Source organism: Dendropsophus ebraccatus, chromosome 2 (assembly GCF_027789765.1).
Source record: "Dendropsophus ebraccatus isolate aDenEbr1 chromosome 2, aDenEbr1.pat, whole genome shotgun sequence".
NCBI classification, from domain to species: domain Eukaryota; kingdom Metazoa; phylum Chordata; class Amphibia; order Anura; family Hylidae; genus Dendropsophus; species Dendropsophus ebraccatus.
Genome location: NC_091455.1, coordinates 2,034,043 through 2,040,042, shown reverse-complemented (window position 1 = coordinate 2,040,042; position 6,000 = coordinate 2,034,043).

The window sequence follows — 6,000 nt, the reverse complement described above, 5'->3', positions numbered from 1 at the left end:
CTGTGACCCGGCCTTAAAAGGCAGTGCAAAGGCCCTTCCTGCCAACCCCCTCGGAGGATTGGGACGAGGACTGGCAAGACTTCAAGCCCCTAGGCTCTCTAAAAGCTGCCTCCAGAGCTGCGGATTCCACCACTACTGAGGCCACCTCCACTGCTGTGGCTAAAGCCGTCTGTTCAACCACTACAGTCACATACCATGTGGCACCCATTATTTCCCCCATCACCACGGTCACCCCTAGCATCGTGGTCACCACTGCCTCTAGTGATACTTCTGCTCCAGGCCCTCCATCCTTCCACTACCCGTGGCGGAATAAGAAGAAGCCTGCTGGGGGCCCCTCTGCCTCCTATTAGGCTCCAGGTTGGAGCTCAGTCCATGAGGGCCATACTAAGTTTGTTTGACACTTTTGCTATTATGTTATATTTGTTCACTGTGTGATTTAAAAAGTTTATATGCAACGTTTAAGAGATGTACCTGGTCCTGCTGACCAAGCTCCTTACCTTATCCAGCTATGTCCTGATGGACGCTCATTGAACAAACTGTTCTCTAGTGCCTGTCCCAGAGCCTTTACATGGACGATGGTCTATATTGCCTAAAGAGACTCTACCACACAGAGACACTTACCCAGTTCTTCCTAAAGCATTTTCATACTTATGTGATTGTCAGAAGTTTATTATTGCACTTCAGTATTTAAAGTCTATGTTATTATCAGAGTCGTATCTATTTCCTCCTCTGAGTAAGCAGAAAGGTTATTCAGATCGCCTCAGAGTAGAGTGTCTCTTTTGAAAGAAGTCTATTTTTGTGTCAGAGTTAGATAGTTTCCTCCTCCTCCTCTGAGTAAAGAAGTCAGTCTACATATCTATATCTATAGCCTCAGAGAAAGTCTATTTTCTAAAGGAATATTTTCTAAAGTGTGTATTTTTCAGAAGGATCTTCTATTTTCTCCATACATAGTATTATTGTGTCTACAACTGGAAAGAGTAATTGAGCCAATTCTCCTCAAGACCTCGCAGTATTTGTTGTCTTTTGTATTTCCCTTCCTTTTGTTTCGAGTGTTTGTTTACCTCTGTTTTGTCCTAACATAGCAGTTGCTACACATAGTCATACCTAGCATTCACACTTGTCCATACATATTGCACCTTGGATACCCTTTCATGTGTTTGGCCTATTGGATAATTGTGTTGTATGATTGACCGGTATGTAAGGGGCCCCCCATGTATGTTTGCGTTTATTATTTTGTTCTTTTCTCTTTCAGGTTCAGGTTTCCAAGGCACTTCACACAGACACCCAAGGCAGTACACAGGTCTTCACAGTTCTCTCTCCAGTAGGGTAACTTATTTTATTGGAAACCTACTGTCTAACTGGCTGGAATATTGAGGGTCCCCCGCCAGCAGTTAAGTTGTCCTGGCTTACATGCCAGATGGTTCACGCACTAACTACCTGTAACTAGAGTACGTTAGGCACCTTTAGGTGAAGTCCTGCCACCAGGGTTTTCTCTCTCAGCACTTTGTCACCTGTGCCTTGAGCATGGGAAACACACACTTCAACAGTCACAACCATATTCATTCCTGTTGTCTAAATGTCTAGTCCATTCATGTTTTGATATTGAGATGCTACCTCTTGATATTCGCCGAGGTCAGCTCAATTTTAGTAGGGAGGTATGCAGTGTCCCAGAACAGACCCTCTATTCCTGTTCTGGAAAGCATATCCACTGCAACCGTTTGCCATGTCTCCCCCTACAACTCTCAGGTTCTATGGTTATACTAAGGTTTCCTGTATATTCCTTTGTGCACATGGTTTTGTATAGTGGTTATGCAAAGGCTGTTGATCACGTGATCGTGCCCTGTTACTATGGTAACCCCAATGGCCGTCGAGCTTTGGCCAGGGGTTGCCGTGTGACTTCCTCTAGCCCTCAGTTCCTGTTCCCTACCTCAGAGGGGATAGGTGTGTTTCCTGCAGTCTCTCTCCCCTGTTAGGAGAGTGGTCTGTGCTCTGCTGCTCCAGTTACTGGCTGTCCGCCTGCTTCAAGTGCCAAGAGTATCCTCTTATCTGGGTGTCGTTCCAGTCCTCAACTTCCTCATCAACTCAAGTTATTTACCGCAAGTACTCATTCTTCGTATATTCCCCCCCAGCATCTCTACTCTATTATCACCACTACTCCCATCATCCGGCACGCTTCACCAACAGCCTATTGCAGCACCACCCTTACTCTTCTCATACAAGGTTATTATATTCCCGGTTGCATCCGGAAGAGACTGTTGCTATTGGTTACTACCGTTACAATAAAATTGTAACCACCGTTGTTACTGAACCCTGGCATTGGTGTGTTACTCGGTGCCCTGACTAAGTGCAATGAAGAATCGCATGCCCAATATCCCCGCATGGTCAGGAGCCCGATTTCCAGCTGTATCACCCTCGTGCCTACACCGTGACAACGCTATGCCCTACAGCTGCCCCGGTTCCTGCCTGTTAGCACCATCTACACTGCGGAGTGGCCCCTGGGGCCAGGGGCATCGCACTTACCCTTGGATATAAGGGGAGGAGGTGCCAGGATTTCTGGCCTCTTGGTCAGACACTGTGTACATTTCCTTGGGGAAAGGAGTAGACAGAGTGGCCGTCATCACATGCTGCTCTTCGGCCAGTAGACTGCAATCACTGCCAGAGGAGGCTGCAGTATAACCATATCACTGCCAGAGGAGGCTGCAGAATGACTATAACCAGATCACTGCCAGTGGAGGCTAAAGTATGACTATAACCATATCACTGCCAGAGGAGGCTGCAGTATAACCATATCACTGCCAGAGGAGGCTGCAGTATAACCATATCACTGCCAGAGGAGGCTGCAGTATAACCATATCACTGCCAGAGGAGGCTGCAGAATAACCATATCACTGCCAGTGGAGGCTAAAGTATGACTATAACCATATCACTGCCAGAGGAGGCTGCAGTATGACTATAACCATATCACTGCCAGAAGAGGCTGCAGTATGACTATAACCAGATCACTGCCAGAAGAGGCTGTGTGGTGACTATGGGCACGCTGGAGCTGGTACACCCCCAATGTGGAGGCGAAACGGCCGGAAGTGTGATGCCACTTCTGTGGTGGTTGGCCGAGACACTGCTGGGCCCAAGGATATTATGTCATGACGCCAGTGCCGGTTGGGCACACAGGTATGATGGCACACCTGCTTTTTAAAGGGTCGGCTGCACCCGGTTCCCCTGTGGACAGTGACCTGCCGGGCTTTCGCTGGGTCCCTTGGGCTGTTGTCACAGTGGTCCGGAGTGGAGTAGTGACACTCCCGGACTAATGGCATTGCCATCCACAGAAAGGGGAGATAACCCAAGGAGTGTTTGTGTGCTGTGTTGGTGCAGAGTGAGGAATCACAGAGTCTCTTTATCATAAATAAGATTTGCTTTACCTGGAGACGGTGTATGTGCAGCAGGTCATGCAGCTTTGCATTGATATGAGACTTTATACTTAATAAGACACTTGATAGTTTAGGATCCAGATCTGTAGTGAAAGTATAGAAGGTAGTACAGTCTTGTGGACTGGGTTGTGTGCTGAGAGGATCAGAAGAGTAGAGAGGAGGATGTTGTGAGAGTCACAACTCAAGTAGTACTGTGCTCTGGGGGATGTTGAAGGATGAGGTAGAAGAATACTTGAGAAGAGAGAGAGAATACTTGTGCCCGTGTTTTGACTCTTGGGTCTTTGCACCACCTATTGCCCTACCAGTGTCGGAGGACCCGTCCCAATGGGTGACACAGGCCCCAGACCTTGTTACCTGGGATGAGCGTAATGCTGAGGGTTCCCTGATGACAACCACGCTTGTAAGATAGAGTTTATAGGCTTCTAGCAACTTTGCTCTATCCGAATCAGTTCCTAGCCTTGTTTTGTGGATACTGTCCTGCTCTGTGACTCTCCTTGTCCACAGCGTGGGTTAAGATGATCTCTGACTTGTCCTCTCTTGTGAAGGGCTTAACACTGCATAGTGCTGAGTGGAATTACATGAGAAAAGGTTAACTTAATGTGCCTAGGTCTGCTTCTGGACGGCACACTGAGACTGGGGACCTGGAGGAGGGCCAGGGCCCAACTCCACCGCTGTAGAGAGCGTTCTAGCTTGTGACCTTCCTCTGCAGAGTCTACAGTCATGGCCAAAAGTTTTGAGAATGACACAAATATTATATTCTCACCTGATCCTCTGCCCTCTGGTTTTTCTGTGTGTTTGTCAAATGTTTTTATCACATACAGAAATATAATTGCAATCATATTATTAGTAACAGAAGCTTATACTGACAGGTAGATGAGTTACTGCAGCAAGTCTATAATATTTGCAGTGATGACCCTTCTTCTTCAAGACCTCTGCAATTCTCCCCGGCTGCTCTCATACAACTTCTGGACCAAATCCTGACTGATAGCCGTCTATTCTTGCACAATCGATGCTTGCATTTTGTCAGAATTTGTTGGTTTTTGTTTGTTCACCCGTCTCTTGATGATTGACCACAAGTTCTCAACGGGATTAAGATCTGGGGAGTTTCCAGGCCATGGACCCAAAATCTCTGTTTTATTCCCAGAGCCATTTAGTTATCACCTTTGCTTTATGGCAAGGTGCTCCATCATGCTGGAAAAGGCATTGTTGATCAACAAACTGCTCTTGGACGGTTGGGAGAAGTTGCTCTTGGAGGACATTCTGGTCCCATTCTTTATTCATGGCCGTGTTTTTAGGCAAGACTGTGAGAGAGCCGATTCTCTTGGCTGAGAAGCAACCCCACACATGAATGGTTTCAGGATGCCGGTTACATTTGGCATGAGACAAGACTGGTGGCAGCGCTCACCTCGTCTTCTCCCAATGTCCCAAACAATCGGAAATGGGATTCATCAGAGACAATGACTTTCCCCCAGTCCTCAGCAGTCCACTCCCTGGACCTTTCCCCCAGTCCTCAGCAGTCCACTCCCTGGACCTTTCCCCCAGTCCTCAGCAGTCCACTCCCTGGACCTTTCCCCCAGTCCTCAGCAGTCCCCTCCCTGGACCTTTCCCCCAGTCCTCAGCAGTCCACTCCCTGGACCTTTCCCCCAGTGCTCAGCAGTCCACTCCCTGGACCTTTTGCAGAATATCAGTTTGTCCCTTCTTTGCTGCCCTTCTTGAGACCAGGCCTTGCTCCAAGAGTCTCCGCAGTCTCACAGTGCACAGTGCAGATGCCCTCACACCTGCCTGCTGCCATTCCTGAGCAAGCTCTGCACTGCTGGTAGCCCCATCCCGCAGCTGACCACACTTTTAAGAGACAGTCCTGGTGCTTGCTGGTCTTTCTTGGGCGCCCTGGAGCCTTTTTTTGGCAACAATGGAACCTCGCTCCTTGAAGTTCTTGATGATGCAATAGATTGGTGACTGAGGTGCAATCTTTCTAGCTGCGATACTCTTCCCTGTTCGGCCATTTTTGTGCAGTGCAATGATGACTGCACGTGTTTCTTTAGAGATAACCATGGTAACAGAAGAGAAACAATGATGCCAAACACCAGCCTCCTTTTAAAGTGTCCAGTGGTGTCATTCTTACTTAATCATGACAGATTGATCTCCAGCCCTGTCCTCATCAACACCCACACCTGTGTTAATGGAGAAATCACTGAAACGATGTTAGCTGGTCCTTGTAAGGCCGGGCTGCAATAATGTGGAAATGTGTTTTGGGGGATAAAGTTCATTTTCTAGGCAAATATTGACTGTGCAACTAATTGCTGTTAAGCTGATCCCTCTGTATAACATTCTGGAGTATATGATGCAAATTGCCATTTTAAAGACTGAAGCAGTAGACTTTGTAAAAATTAATATTTGTGTCATTCTCAAAACTTTTGGCCATGACTGTAGTGACAAAAGACCTCTACAATTCCTCTACCCATGTGACTTCCTATCTACAGCCCCTGTAAGGTGTGCTGTGAATGGGTGAAGAGTGCATATGTAAGAAATAAAGAGAGAAATGATAGGACAGAAGAAGAAAACAGGCTTATTGGTC